The sequence below is a fragment of the Argiope bruennichi genome, chromosome X2 (genome assembly GCF_947563725.1).
Source record: "Argiope bruennichi chromosome X2, qqArgBrue1.1, whole genome shotgun sequence".
NCBI lineage: Eukaryota > Metazoa > Arthropoda > Arachnida > Araneae > Araneidae > Argiope > Argiope bruennichi.
The window spans coordinates 75,592,777-75,609,672 of record NC_079163.1 but is presented as its reverse complement, the minus strand read 5'-3'; the positions used below and the strand labels follow the sequence as shown (position 1 = coordinate 75,609,672).

The 16,896-nt window shown below is 28.7% G+C and overlaps 1 protein-coding gene across 1 annotated transcript in view; it reads right to left on the bottom strand.

Annotated features, from left to right (window-relative positions):
* The window catches only part of LOC129960117 (uncharacterized), a 159,886-nt gene extending 143,336 nt beyond the window's left edge, over positions 1-16,550 (bottom strand). The window contains exon 1 of the mRNA XM_056073248.1: positions 16,246-16,550. The gene's annotated coding sequence lies outside the window, so the exon portion shown is untranslated. The remainder of the gene's footprint in view (positions 1-16,245) is intronic.
* Positions 16,551-16,896: the final 346 nt, after the last annotated feature.

Sequence of the window (16,896 nt, the reverse complement as noted above, 5' to 3'; positions counted from 1 at the left end):
TAAAATGAATGATGCAACAGAAAATGTTCAATCCATATATTTGGCCTTGAAAACTATATGAATGAGATATTTCGTTTAACATCACTCGTAGAGATAGATTCTGTTTTGACTTCTTATTCATGATAGATGTATCTTTTACTGGACAATATATGAATGAAGTTGATTTCGTTTTATTTTATTATTTATTGAAAATACTCAGTGTCATCTTATATAACATTTATAATAAAAAATTTGCTTAATATTTTGCTACTATAAATGAAATTAGTTTATTGGTTAATTTTAATTCCTATAATTGTTAGTTCATCAGTAGTGAATCCAATTTTTGTGGCTTGAGCCTTTCAAACAAATAATATATGCCTTAGTGGTTTACATAACAATGATCAGATTGGCAATTGCTTTTATTCAATTATGTTTCAAAGATTAAAAGTCCTAACTATGTAAAATTTTCTTTTTCCCTATGAAATTGTTTTCCTCACACCAATAACCTAGTGATTAGTTTACATGCCTAATTATATTTTTTACATCATTTACTGTATTAGTTATATCATTTACATTTAATTCCTAGTTATATCATTTACATTTAATTCCTAGTTATATCATTTACATTTAATTCCTAGTTATATCATTTACATTTAATTCCTAGTTACATCATTTACATTTAATTCCTAGTTATATCATTTACAAATATTACAGACTAGGAAAGTATAAAAAAATATAAATTTGGTCTTGTATTTTTCCTTCTATGAATTATTGGAAAAATGGGTTGAAATTTCTTTCTTATGTTTTTTTGTTTTTTTGTCATGAGAAAAAGTGGATAAAAGAATGGAAACTAAATAAAAATCTTCCCCTTCACTTGTGAAGAGTGATAAATCTGGATTATCTGTATTGTTTATATTTTTTAAACTGTAAATGTTTAAAAAAAAAAAAAACTAATTATATAAAAAATAACATACTGAAAATATAGCAAAGAATTACTGCAAATAAATGAAAAGAAAACTTTCTTATGTAAAAAGTATTTTATATTTCTTCTTGTAACGCATAATATTATTAAGGTATAAAAGAGTGTATAACAATAAGCAAAGTATCATTTATACTCGAAATATAAACGACCTATTGCTGATTTATACTCTCTATTTGTTGTGCATCTACATTATACTTATTTCAACCCTTTCTCATCTTTTTAGTTCATTTATAAAGGCAAAAAGGTATCTATTTCTGTACTTGTACTATACAATTAACATAATACGTAAGAGGAAACGACCAACGGATATGAATTTCGATTTCTGCTCACGTAATCTGGAATGCAAATAGATTTTGCCTCTCAATCGTTTCAGCTTAGGTATGTTGCTTCCGATCAATATCGAATGCATCCGATTACTAGTCATCAAACACGTCTGACAATCTGTCATAACAATAAATCGTCAAGCGAAAGCACTCAAACAAAAACCACCGTTTGTCGAACTCGATGCGATTATTTTTCCTGGCAAATTCGCATTAACTAAGTCGTGTATTTAGGAAAAACGAGGCTTTTTCTTTAAACTTTCAGCGCAGACAGGTATTGCATATCTTCCCCGTAAACTGAATGCTATTTATAAATTTTGTGCCGGATCTTTCGCTCGTAAAAGATATATATTCCAATTATATAATATAGAAACCTGAAATTCAAAAACGTTTCCCAAATTTACAATTTAAATTCTACGAAAAAAAATGACTGTCTGGGTTTAAAAGGATTTATATGCGCATATATCGTTATATTTATTTCTAAAATTGGCATCTAAAGATAAAATAAAAGTACTTTATATCCTTTACTGTATCTATTTACATCAATGGTGTAATTACCTGTCATGTTTATACTGATGTGGGATACAGAAAAAACCTACTGTCTTGTTGTCCAATTAGAAGATATAAAATACATGAAGTTCCTTCAAATATCTCTTCTATAATTGTGGAATCAGTTGCTGGTTTGTAAACGGAACTGCAAATTATTGTTTTCTTTAAAAATTCAAAGATACATAAACTTTGCATCAGCTTTTAAATTTAGTTCTCTATTTCTAGTGTTTTAAATTAACGGGTAGGTTAAAAATCCCAGCACATAAAATTTAAATATTGTAAAACATTCTTCTCTGCTTTTATGATAGGAATAAAAAAAATTAGAGGTGAGAATAAAGGAGAGAAAAATAGTGATTAAAATTTAGTATGAAGTCAATTAAAAAAATAGCCAGTATTTGCAAATTAGATTACAGAATTAGAAACTCTAACATTCTACACATGAACAATTTTAAATCCTGGTGTAAGTTATTGCAAAAAAAAAAAAAAAAAGAATCTGTTAATTATCATAACAAGCGTCAGTAGAATGTTAATTTTATTAAGTATTTGCTGTAAATTAACGCTAAATTATACATTCAGTTTACATTTTTCATTTTAGTCTCACATTTTTTTGGAGGAAATAAATTCAAATAAAAAAAAAACAAAAAAAAAACTATGAAATGAGAATGTTTTCTCAAGAATTGCATGCCAAAATACGAATTCCCAACATTTTACTAATGAACTAAAGAAGGAAATTTTTTTTGTCGTGGAAAACAACCGGAACTAGATATTTTTTTTATTTTAAGAATTTGGTTAACAATAGAAATAATTTTGGAAGATGTTAATGAAATTTCCCATGATTTTGGTGAAGTATTTTTGAACTAAACTCTGATTAATATTTGCAGAACTAGGAATATATTTTATTATAAATTGGATATCTGTGTTATGTAAAAATGTTTAACTTCATTAGCACATTGCTCGAAAATAATTTGTAAGATAATAAATGATTGAAAAATATTAGTATCATTCAAATTTGAATAATAAATAGCAATATTTATATACAAAGAAGAGATTCTTTGTAGATATTTCGAATTTAAATAAGCGAATACATATAAAACGGTATTAATTTGTTACTATTAAATCTCAGCTTTTTTTATTGAAGACGTTTAAATATTTTATTTATTTTCTTAATATTGTCGCAATAAAGCATAAAAAAGAATACTTTAAGCAGAACCAAATGCACCTAGCATTGAGAAGGTTAGCTCCTGTCAAGTTCACTTTTTAAAAAAATATGTCCTTTGCCATTTCAGTTAATTTTTTCTGAATAATTTCAAAAAAATATTTTTTATAGTTATAAAAATATAACTTTATAGTTCATAATATCTTTTGAAAAACTTCCAGTATTTCATTTATGCAATCAATTAGATTGAATGTAATAGATATCACAACAATAACATTATTTCGTATAGTAAAAGAGACGATAAAATAAAATCGCTCTTTTCTAATTTTTTTTAGCTGTTTTACTTAATGTATCACGTATTACAAAAAATGTAGAAATAATGTTTCAGGCAGTAGTGAAATTAGAATTTTTAAAGCCCTCTACATAAAAAAAAAAAAAAAGAAAAAAAGCTACCATTCCAGAAGTGATATTTGTGACAAGTGAAGCAATAAGAATTAAACCCATGCGATATTTCATGCATTTATTTTATGTATTGAAGGACATGAAATATCAAGACAAGATAATTTCTTGAAAAGCAGATTTACTCAAGCGTATTTACTAGAAAAAGCGAATTTTGCTAAAAGATACGATTAATACTTCCCTATTTCTGAGCCATTATACTTAATTCTTTAACACATTGTTGCAAATATAGCATTTCCAACAGAAGAAAAAAAAGACATCTATAAAACGGACATTGCATTAAAGAAAACAACACGTGAAAGGTCCATAAGCGTAATCCATTGAAATAAATACATGAATTATCGCGGCAAAATTAGTATTTCAAAAGTGGAATTCGTTAGCATTATAAAAAAGACGAACTCATCGAATTTACTTTTTTTCTAATTTATTAGGTATTTATCCTAATTTTTCATTTATTTTTATAAAAATAGTATTAAAGCAATGTTTTAATTCGATGCAACCAAACAAAAAAGTCGTGGAGAATATGTTCAATTTTTTCGAAAAGAGCTGGACTGACAGAAAGACTATTCCTTGAAATGAACGACATATATGCATCACAACATGAGTGCCCCAAAAGCGACTTTCGCTAATTTCGTGTAAAAGACGAGCGCATCGAATTTTTCACTCTTAATTTGTAGACGCATGTGCAGAGGAATATCGTTGAGGAGTGAAACATGAAATTTAATGACTATTCCCTCTTCCAAAAGCCCAAATGAAGGATAACGGAAAGGGAGAACGTGGTTTCACGAACCCTGTCAATCGATAATTGCACACTCTTCCTGACTTTCTCATTTTCTCTCCAACTTTTTTCTTCTTTTGCTGTTTGCTTAAGAGTTCGCCTGGTTGATGTGATAAGAGTCGTTGCATTATGTCAAGGAAACGCCACCTTAATTTTAGTGTCTTCAACGAGATTTAGCTGCATATTGGATTCTTCTGCAAATATTCAAACTTTGTGGAAGGGAGTAAGGACGCTGAAAACTTTTAAATGGTTTCAAAAATAAAGATTGAGAAAAAGAAACCACACAAAAATAGTAACGACGAGGCTTTAAAAAGTTCGTTAAATACAAAATAAGATTTCAACGGCTCTACGGAAACAAATGGATGCTTTCCATGGATCCATTGTTTTTAAATATTTGCTGTGAAGTAAATTATACAATCGAGAAAAAAAATTGAGTTTTAGAAAGTGAAAAATTGCTAAAAATCACTGTATAGTACTTATTGCTAAAAATTAGTGTACACAATGTACTTTTATAATATTTATAATTATTATTTGTTAAAAGATTTTTTTGTCAATTTAAATTCTTATCTTGAATTCAAGTAGCAAATCAAACAAAACATGTCATCTTTACAAATATAACGTCCTTTTTTTTTTTTTTTTTTTTTGTCCTGTGGTATCTGCAAGGCTTCCCAAAATGAAACGAATGACGTACGTCGCATGGGGATTAACCGATTTCATTTGGGAAATTTTAAGCTGAAAGAAGTTTTTTCCTTCTATAAAGTATTTTAAAAATAAATACAATTTTAGAGAGAAAAAAATTAGGAAGAAATATAATCAAAATGCTCATGATTATTTTTTAATAAACTTGTCCAATTTACAATAATAATAATAATAATAAAATTAATAAAATCCCGTATGCCCTTTTAGAATTTGCGGTAAAGTCGTTCCAAATAGTATACCAAATTTGTTTGTTTATTATTAATTAGGCATCTAAAATGCACAAACCAATTTCAAATTCTCATACCACTTAATTGACTCTGAGCATCTGCTCTGTATTAAAGGAAAGTTCTTTTTTATTATTTATCTACAAAAACATTGAAAAAATCATACAACTTTTAAACTTGAAATTGTATAAGAAAATAAATTGCTTTCTATTTCTGATTTAGAAACAGAAATGACTCTTAAATCTTAACCTAATGCATAAAATATAGAAAACGGATCATCAATTTTTGCAACATTTAATTTGACAGAAATTTTATTTTCAGCAGTTATAATATTATAAAAAACAAATATGTCTTTTCTGAAATATTAATTTTGTTTTGATAAACCCCAGTCTCCATTCATAATAATAGACGTTCTGAAAAATTAGATTTCAGATTACGACTGTCAAAAGTAAACAAAATTTTCAAGGAGTTTGCAGTACTTGGCAAAAAGCCAAGTAAGCAGAAATTATGAATATACTAAAGTGATTAAATATCTTATAAAAAAATCTTCAGCTTTACACAGAATATTCATTTAAAAAAAACAGTCTTAAAAAATGTGTTTATTTCCTAAACTACATAAGAGAAAAAAAATGAATAACCAAATTTTTAAGAATGCAAATTTAATTTTTGTAATGATTTTGGTTTTGAAGGGTTTGGTTTTATGATTTTTTTACTCTAGATATGTATTACATTCATTCAAATAAGCTCATTCTAAGGAGACATTGTTTCATTTTTTGATATAATAAAGAGGGTGGGAAAACTTTTCTTCTAATTTTATGACAAAATCATCGCATTCAATTAAAAATTGAAATTGTATTGATTTATAACGCTGTGGAGTTGCTATGGTTCAACTCCCTAATGCCATAGATTCGTTTCGATTCTTGCTTTAAAGTACTCTGTACAGTGATTCCACTAATACGCATTTCACCAGTTTAGAAATGCAAGCAGCTTTTTGATTGATAGTAAATTTTGAACTTACCGAATAATGAATATGAAGTCAATTCTCAAAAGTCACGACGATCACAAAACAAAAATAACCGTGCATGTTCTCTAAAATTTAACTGGAACGCTGTCTTGTAGCACATCAAGTCATTGTTCTTTCTGTAAGATCTGCATTTGATTCCAAAATTAAATCAGTGCGATGCATTTGATGCGTATTCCGTGAGCAGGAATTCGCTCCACTGTTTGCGAAGTATGGCGGTTCGGAATGTCTTATTCAAAGGTTTCCTTTTTAAATGGCAAGTATAAAGACAAGCTGCATTAAATGAACAATTATTCAAAAAAGTTAACACCAAGGCTATTCCTTTTCACGAAATTCAGTCCTTTTTTCGTAATGTCCGCAGAGAATAAATAAATTTATTTTTTATAAGGAGTTTTAGAATTATATCCGTCTCGGTTTCGAAGGAGTAGAAATGTCACTTCCGTTTGCTACGTTTCCGTGCAGAGGAAGTAAACAGCTGTATCAGTTCAAAAGAGAAAACATTAGTCTCAAATTGCTTGCATTATCGTGCCACAACGGTTTTGTAATTTTTTTTTTCATAATTTTTTTTATTATTATTATTTTTATTTCTCTCTAATTCATTCTAAGAAAATATTTAGCTATTTAAATTTATATCATGAATAGATTAAAAAGTATATTCTGTGTCAAAATATATGAAATTCTTTTGGGTCATTCCTAAGTTTTTCATTTGATTTTGATCATTCTGATTTGTCTATCTAACATTTTTAAACAATTCATAAAAATTCCACCTCATACTTAAACGTTTTTAATTAAGAGTTAATAATAAATTTTGTGACAAAATTCCATTTATTACATTATGTTTAATTTTAAATTTAATGTAATATCGTTGAGTTGTTCGAAAAAGTCACCCCTTCTTTAGGAAATATACATTTGAAAAACTTTCTGATGGTTCAAATATAAAAACTTTGAAAATTCTAATAAATTACAAAATCATAAAAAATTAGTGAACAATTACAAGAAATAATTTTCTTTCCTTTCATACGGCAATTTAATCTATACTTATAATAAAGCTCAATGTGTGTGTGTGTGTGTGTGTGTGTGTGTGTGTGTGTGTGTGTGTGTGTTGGCGCTCTACAGGCCAGGTCATTTGACATACAGCTACCAAATTTGGTACATGTATACCTTAGAGGTCGGGAATGTGCACCTGGGGTCCCTTTTTTTGAAATTTTAATTAGAATTTTAATTATTAATTAAAAACTAACTTTCCCGCCAAAAAAATCTTCCATTTTCCCCACCGCCAACTTTTCCGCCAAAATAATCTTCCATTTTCTCCAACGCCAAATGATTTAGGCTTTAGTTCTTTTTTTCTCCCAACAGTAATGAGGCTAGGGTTAAGATTTTTCGGCGGATTATTTCAAACGATTCTGTTTATTTTCTTAATGTTTTATGCATTTAAAATTAAACATTGTTAATTAATCCATGTTTCAGATTCATTCTGAAGTACTTTTGAATTAAAATAACACAGAATAAAGGAAATTAAAAATGTATAATCTGCATAGCGTTACCCCAACTGGCGTAGAAAAATTCACGCATTTGCGTTACCGTAAAAGGCGAAGAAAATTCACGCATGCGCACTGTGTTCTGATTGTTGGCATGGCAACCATTAACAACGGACGATTTAAATTACTTTTAGGTTAGTTGTATGCTTTTGTAAGTAAATTGTATTTATGTTAGTTATATATTTTTTTGTATATGCTTATAGTTTTAAGTACATCGTTTTTTAAGTAGTTTTTTTAAACCTGTTTTCGACCGATTATTTTAAGCGATTCATTTTATTTTCTCAGTGTTTGATGCATTTAAAATGAAACATTGTTAATGAATCGATCCGTTCATGATGAATCTGAGAAAATTTTGTTGACAAATTCTTGAGATATTATATAAATTAAGAAAGATATTCTTTAGTGCCCATAAAGTTTAAACGCTCAGTGACTCTATTATCAGTAATCATATTAAAAAAAATGCTTTGTTTCAGTAAAAAATATTATTATATTAATTGCAGATTAATCTTTTACACTTTAATTTAAAGCATAAATTCTACCAGGGGTAACAGAAAATTAGAGAGATACATATCACGTTATGACTGAAGGCCTTTATAATATTATGAGTGAATTATATGACTATCAAAATTTGTTTTAAAATATTTTGCTGAAGAATCTATTAAAGTTGGAATTGCATAAAATATTAATTATTAAAATTTTAACGAACATTAAGATTGGCGAACCGGCTGGTCGCCAAAGGCGGCTAGTATTAAATAAAAACAGTTCAAACTCAAGTATCACATTTACAGTTGATTTAAAACTTTTTTCCTATCTTCACTCTAGCAAGCATAGTGGCTCATTTCTTAAACCACATATATCAAAATATTAATAAAATCTTTAATTAATACTTTTATTAATTTTCAAGCCACTTAATGAAGAATGTATGTTTTTAAATTTTAAAAATATGCTTTCTTCATTAAGTGATTTAAAAACTAAAAACTAAATCACAAAGCATAAAAGGCTGTGATATAAATGGTTCAGGAAATAAACCACCATGCTTGAAAGAGTGAAAAGGATATTGAAATGAGTATTGTTAGAATGGAATGAGAGAATTTTCTTTTCAAAGAATGTAATATATAAAATATCTCTTTTTTCAATATTTTCTTGCGAAAAGTAGGAATAGAAAAATTTAATAAGGCATTTATTCAAAAAATCTGGATAAATTAGTTATAGCAAATGTTACTAGAAAGATAATTATGACAGATTACCGTTAAGAGCTGAAAATTGGAGAGTTCAAATAATGTTATTTTGAGCTACAAATAAAAAATGAGCAGACTGAGCAGAAAAAATGAACAGTGTATTTCGAGAAACAAACTGTTTACTTTCGTTTTCTGACAAAATACAATTTAAAGGATGAATGATGAGGGAAAGCTGATCCATTAAACTGCAGGCAAAAATTCTCAACAGAAAAATCATCAATCCGTAGTTTGAGTCTCGGATTTTCAATCCATCTAGCATAAAGCATTCTTTAAAATAAGAAAACTATTTCAATTTTTCCATTGCTCAATTATTTCAGTTTGGAGTTTTGTATATTTATTTCAGTAAACTTTTCTTTTGCATATCTATAATGAAAACAGCATACAACTTTATAACTTATAAAAAGACATAGATATAGAGGGGGGAAATAAACCTAGTATGCAATATTTTATACAAAATTTATGTTGTAAAAAACTCTAGGGAAATTTAGAACGAATTAAATTTCTTTCATTCGTATTACATGAAATATGTTACCTTTTGATCGGAAAGAGTTGGGAAAAAACTGGGTCATTTCTGTTTGCCAAAGCTTTATTTTGTAGAGATATATCATTTTTCGGAAGAAAACTTCTGAAACGATCAGATTTCATGCTTATCATAAGATTGTTCACTAAAGCTCGTCGAAAAACATGTAGTTTCGAACATGCTTAAAAAGTGGATAAAGTTGATATCGAATTGTTCTTCGGTAGAAGGAATCATATCAAGGTTAATTTAATTCTAGATTTTAAGCGTAAGTGAAACAATTTAACTTTTTTTAATCTAAGTGTGTTGTAACCCAATTTACACATTTCCTCTGTTAGGGTTTTGTTACCGCTGAAGCTCATTATGAAATATTTTTTTAGTTCCTCTAAACATGAAAAAAAAAAAAAATTCTTACATTCTGTAGAAAATATGTATTCGAGTATATGCTATACACAAATAAATATATGGCATAATCCAACTGTATAATAAATTTCATTTTTACTGAATACAGAGCTGAAATGTTCTGTTTATTATGATCTTGGCCTTTCCAGATATTCCTTTTTTTTTTCGCGTGTCAAATTTTTAGCACGAAAACTGGTAGATTTTGCCTCCATTTTCAGGCCAAATTCTTAGCAAAGCACCTAAGGAAGAGTTTTTGAGCACACAGTTTTGTAATATTGAAAGAAATCAACCAAGAAAATCATAAAGGAAAGAGGTGCACTTACAGCTGCGGAGTAACTTTTGCTGAAGCTCGTGCTCGGTTTAACTTTTTGTTTGGCGCAGTTTGTTCTAAATTTGGCATTGTGCAAATAATAATAATAATAATAATTTTATTTAGCCAGCCAAATTTCTGTCAACATATGACTTCAGTACGAGTCTATCAGATAATTTTAAATCTCCAATTTAGTGTCCCGGTCAACAACTTAGATATAATGGATATCTGATTTTTTAAGTACTTGTTTGCACATCTTCTGCTGAATTTTCCTTATTTCGTTGTAATAAATGACATACAAAAATAAATGTGATAAAAAACAGATTCGAAAACTTTTGCTCAGATAAAAGAAGTATCGAATAATATTGAAATTATACAATAGACATGGAAAAAATTGATACAGATAGCACGATTGAGGCATCTCAAAACACGTATACGTAAGTCATTCAGTATTTTACGATTTATAAAACAGAAACGAAACAAAATTTAAAAAAAAATGGTTATTTGGAAGAAAGCACTAATTACAAAATTTAATTCATAGTTAAAATAGAATAAAAGCATAAATTATGGTAACATAAAAAAAAACCTAACAAGTGTTAATTGTTTATAAAAAGATTTATTTATCTATATTTTGCTTTAAAAAAGAATAGAAATGAAGAAAATTTTATATTTCATATTTCCATTTCATTGCTGCTTTTGCATCTGCCATTTCGGCATTAATTTGTCTTTTAATTTGGTTTCTTTTTTTTAATCTTTTAACTTAACTTTTGCTTTAGAATTATCATAGCTTTTTTTTCATTCTATAATATGTTTAGCTTCTAAATTCCTGAAGTAATTAGATTTGGAATGACATATGTAATTATATTCATATATAATATAGCTATAGTAGTATGTTTCATTTTATACATATAGTTTATAGTAAACCTTATACTAGCTATATTGATGAATTATCAATATGTCTTGAATTCCATGTGAAGACAATTCCCTTAAAATTTCAAATACCATGATGAATTTTCTTAGCCTTCAGTCGCTCAAAATAATGTGAAGCTTTTATCATAGTGTTACTTTATAATGTTGGTCTTAACGTCTTACCTCCTGTGGTTTTAATGCCATTATATCTTGAATGCAAACTGCCAAGGCATTTAAAACAAAGGCTTTCCATCTAACCTTATATCTTTTACTTTGAATAACGATAACGCAAGCATAATTTTTATCGAAGAATGTGAGCACAAAAAATGTTATGCGCTGAGTCCTTAATCATCTTAACTTTCTCATCATAAAAACGTTCTTTTTCTGTTTAATGAGCTACTATGATCTGACATATAATAGCATTTGTCATTGTCACAAATTAGGAAACACATCACCATCAAAACAATAAGGATGTTAGCTGCCTCAGCGAGGTTAATTTAAAGCCTCGGAGAAAAATAAAAGACTGGAACAAAAGCATTTTATTTGTCAAAGTGCTCTACAAAATCCACTTACACCGAAAAGTAAATAGAAAATTGGTGATAATGAGTCACGTGAAATGTGAATTCACAAATATGACTACACTATGATCTTAAAATATGGGCAATACTTTTCTGCAGTTTTCTGTTTATGAAAATCCATCCATCGTAGAGGGTGTGTGTTTATTTCTTTAATTAATGACACTTCAATGTGACGGAACTTAGAAAGCTATGAATCACTAAATTACAAGGGAATAACATAACACTTGTTTCTAGTATCTGAGGAATATAAGAAGTGTACATAGACATTCAATAATACAATATAGTATGTATTGATTGCAAAGTTAAATTAAGTCTTTATATTAGAATTCTTATTTATCCAGAGCAATTCCCTCTGTTGATAAAAAAAAAGGTATTATTTCACTATGATAGTACTGGATAATAACACAGAGCACTTTAAAATCATGGGATAGTAAAGCCTCGGTACGGAAATAATTAAACAAAATACGTCAAATAACATCTAGTTTTGACTGTACAATCGAAGGGATAAAACCTCAAATGCCATCTAGTTTCGGTTGTAGAATCGATGGGATAAGACAATAAGGTGATTATTAGAATTCTTATTTAAACTACTTTAATCCCATAGCTCGTGATACTGAAGTAGTGCGTGTTAAAACTGTGTCAGTATAAAGACTAGTCATTGAAATAGTAAAAATAAAATTGAAATGTCAAATGTCACCTAAATTTGGCTATTGAATCGAATGGTTAAAACAGTAAAATAATTGTTCAAATTTTTAAAAAGTTGATTATTAAAAGTAAAGACGAATTAAAAATAATGATGCAAGATGAAGATTTCTATATGCATTACATTTACATTAACAAGACCCTGGTTTATAATACATTATTTGGTTTAAAGTTTTAACGTGCATGGTTATCGTTCGTGCAAACATGATCAAATTGTTTTAAAGTTATTTGGACCACTTTCAGAGCATTTGTTTTATTCACGAGAAAATAATGATAAATCACGCGAATTGACATAATAGATCCTAGCTTTAAACTTTTTGCTAGGGTAACTACTGTTTATGTCATTGTTTTCAAATTGCTTGAAAGTGATTTTAGAAATTTGTAACTTTTTTTTTCCTTAGTCGTAAGTATCTTTTTTATGGGTAACAGAAAATAGATAATATTGATTATGGTATTTTGTTACTTCGCACGGAACTGATTTTTCAAACTTGGGGCCATTTTAAGCTCGAAAATTCACCCTTAATTCACATTTAGTCGAAACATTTTCAACGTAATAAGGCAAGTTTGGCCTAGTATTAATCTGATCAGTTACATTATCATTTCTTTTATCTAGATAATCTAGATAAAAGAAATGAAATCTAGATAAATAATTACATTAAAATAAAAGTTATCTAAACATAAAATTCACTACAACTTTTGGTTAATTGAATAAATGCTTTAAAAATATAACGTTCTGTGATTATTGATTTAAAAAATACTATTTTGCACAATTTTAATTAAATACAAAAATATCATATTATAATACTCGAAGTAAGGCAAACTTGAAGCAGAAGTTCCCGGTTAGACGATATTAACTCTTCGACAAGGCTAGCGTCCGCATTTTTATAAGCATTCTGAATACTGAATGTCTCTGATAATAATGATGTTAATATATGTGATTTTTGAATGTCTCTGATACTAATGATGTTAATATATGTGATTTTTGAATGTCTCTGATAATAATGATGTTAATATATGTGATTTTTTTCGCTTTATCAAATTAAGCCTAAAGGAACCTGGCCAGGCTCTAGTAATCGCAGATACCTATTGCCGGAACTGTGAACAATCAAAATAGACCCTACTACAAGTCTCATGATCTCATGAGTCGGACGATCCGTCATCTGAGATGGATAAGTTAATTAACTATCACACTATTTATATTCTGGCAAGGAGATCGAGATTCTACGTACTTAGCAGGCGATATCTCTTCCTCGTACCGCAGCGGAGGGGGGGGGGGATAAGTTGAAGCGTTCTCATATGTCATAACTAAAATGAGCTTTATACTAATATGAAATCGCTAAAAATGTTTTCAATGATAGATAATGTAATGATGAACAATGTAATTATTCTCGCACATTTATGACTTCAAACTAATGCTATTATACATAATTTTAGATTACTCGAATTGTTAATAATATAATAAAATATTTGATTAAGTCTTAAGTAAAACACAGAGTAATCGTAAAATTACTTTCTCTATTCGGAGGCATCTGAAGCCAAAAGTAATAAATGGAGTAAAAGCAAATTTCATACGATGTATGGAAGGCATGGAAAGAAGAAATCATACACATTGTCAAAACATTTCACTCAATGGAAATTTTATTAATGGGAATATTATTAACATCAAAGTTTATATTGTAACTCTAATTAACCTTTTTAAAACTCAAAAGTTTAAGTTATAATTTCATGATAATGCGAGTCTAACGTATTTTCTGACGAAAATTTATGTGCAAATATTTTTCCTGCAATAAACAGAGCAGCATTAGATAAATGATACGGCATCAATTTCGTCACTTATTCCTTTTTCCTGATGTGTATTAGAAAACAATTCCTTTTAACTGCCATTTATTAAAGTTAACTGTCATTTATTAAAGTTAACTGCCATTTATTGAAGTTATTATTTCAAACACACGCATTCTTTTTAAAACTACAACAAATTTTTCAGCTTACCTTCTGATCATTTTCTTTTATAAAGAGAATTTGTTTTTCTTCAAGACCGATTTCGAATGGTCAATAAATTCCTTTAAATTCAGTCCTCTTTCTTCTTTATCTGCTTTCTTTATAGATTTATCGTTGCTTCAAAAATGAATCAAATTTATTTAAAAAAGGCGAATTTATTTTATTTATATTAAATGAAAGCTGAGATTGCTGTTTACAAATTATTTCATTCAAATTAAATCGAAAATCTACCGAAGCTTACAAATTACTCCATCAAACTTGTGACTTATGTTTGCAACATGTGATGTAATACTTTATACGCAATTCACCTAACAGAATTATTTCGCTTTTTAAATAGAAAAAGGCATCATTTTATTAATATCAATTAGCAGTTTCTTTTCCAAACATAAAAATTCTTGATTAAAATTATTCATTTACTTTATGAAATATAAACATCACAGAGAAAAATCGAAATTCTTTTGAAAAATTGCATTGATAAATCATTTTCGCAATTGCTGAGTGTGAATATAAGCAATTTTATTTTGAAGCATTTTATTTTTTTATTTGAAATCTTGAAAATTCTATGATTACGAGAATTTTTGATGCATGACAGTTACTTAATCTGTTATTATATAGATCAAAGTTTTAGTCATTTGCTTGACTTCAACTATCTGAATTTTTACTATAATAATAAATAGAATATTTGTTTAATTACATGGATTCATCAAAAGTGTCAAGTTTCTCTAATGCATTTTTATAGAAAATGCGAATTATCTCGCAATCTAAATTGTCTTCAGATACAATTAGTATTTTCTCATTACTTTAAAATTAATACATAAAGTACCTGATTTTTTTAATTCACATATGGCTGTAAATTTACAAATGATTTGACAAATTCGTGGTTTTTTGCGAATTAGCGATCCTAAAAAGGCCCAATAAAACTTTTAAATTTCTAATTTCTTTTAATGGGCTAAAGCCTACTGCTTTGCCTTTTCTAACTGCTCTTTTACATTTTGTCTTTCTCCATTCGTTTTTTACCATATTATGGAAACAAGATATTTGAAAAAAAGAAAAGAATAGTCATAACAATAATATTGTATTTTATCCGAAATCTTGCCGCATATTTTAAGGCATGATTCAAATCGCTCTGATGATTGCTGAAAAGCAAGTATAATAATATTTTTCATCAATTATAAAATGTAAACGATCATCTCTCCATTACAGGAGGCAAAATAATGAGGAAGAATTAGATCAAAAATATTGTATTCAAATACGCAATGAAATTCTTAAAAGATTTTGGTGATACGTACATATAGATAGGAAATAGTTATCAAAATATTTCCATATTTTGACGCAAGTAATAATGTTTGCATGTTGCTAACAAATGATGCAAATATTTATCAAAATGCTATATGATAATAAAGAGTTTTGTTATCAAAAGAATCGCAATGCTTATTACACTATTGTGACTTTTTATCATGAATCAAAATGTTATATTTTAACAATATGTTTAATTACTTCAATTAAATTGTTATAAAATTTTAAAGTAGCTGTAATAGTATGCAAAATAAGATAGGTCAAATAGAATAGGATGGTATATTTTCTATGATACTCTTACATTCAATACACGAATATGCAATTCGCACTTTTTTAGAGTTGTTTGAATAATTCCCAAATCAACTGAAATGCAAGATCAATTGCGACTTTACAATCGTTATAATTTCATTCACTAATATGCATAATTTCAGAGTGCAATCACTCCTATTCTGAGATGAAGAAACAAGAGATCCTGTCACTCTTCGCTGTAGATAGAAGGCGCGCATTTTCTCAATACCCAACAATCGATGTGAAGCTATTTCACATTTTTGCAGAGAGAGAAGATGGTAAAAATTTGTTTTCAAACTTACTTTGTAGCTTCTTACTCTGGCTGGCATCCCCTACTAACTTCACGGAACTTCATCTCATCTCATCCTTTTTTTTTTCTCTCTCTCTCTTTCTCTTCACCCTTTCATCACGGTGGAGCAGAGACGTCTTCGAAGAGGAGTGTCGTGCGCTGCTGGGTTGAGAACAATGTAACGGCTGATCCGATCGAAAATAGCCATTGGTCGCTTGTGATCGAGTGAGTAAACGGCGCTCCTCTTTAAAAACGGCGATCCGGAGTTTCGATCCAACCAGCAATGGCGCTTTGCCTGAGAAGTACTATGCCTTGCAGCGGTTCCCTTTTTAGTATTTTTTATTTATTGTTTTTAGTTCGCGCATGGTAATGGGTTGGCTGGTGGAACGCTCCCAACGCCCTCTGTCGAGTACCTCGGATGTTAAGGAATGCCAAGTGGGAAGAGAATATTATGAAATCCTGACATCATCCGACTGTTTCATCCGAGGATGAGGACAATAGTACTTTTTCTCTTGGATGCGGATGCTGCTGAGATCACTCTCTTTCATGAAAAGGAAGGAGTCCTCTGGGATTGATTCTAGGGCGGTGGATAGGTTTTGCATTATTCCATCTAATAGGAAAGGGTTCAGTTGGGTTGAGCAGAGATTTTTTCGAAATCGTTTTC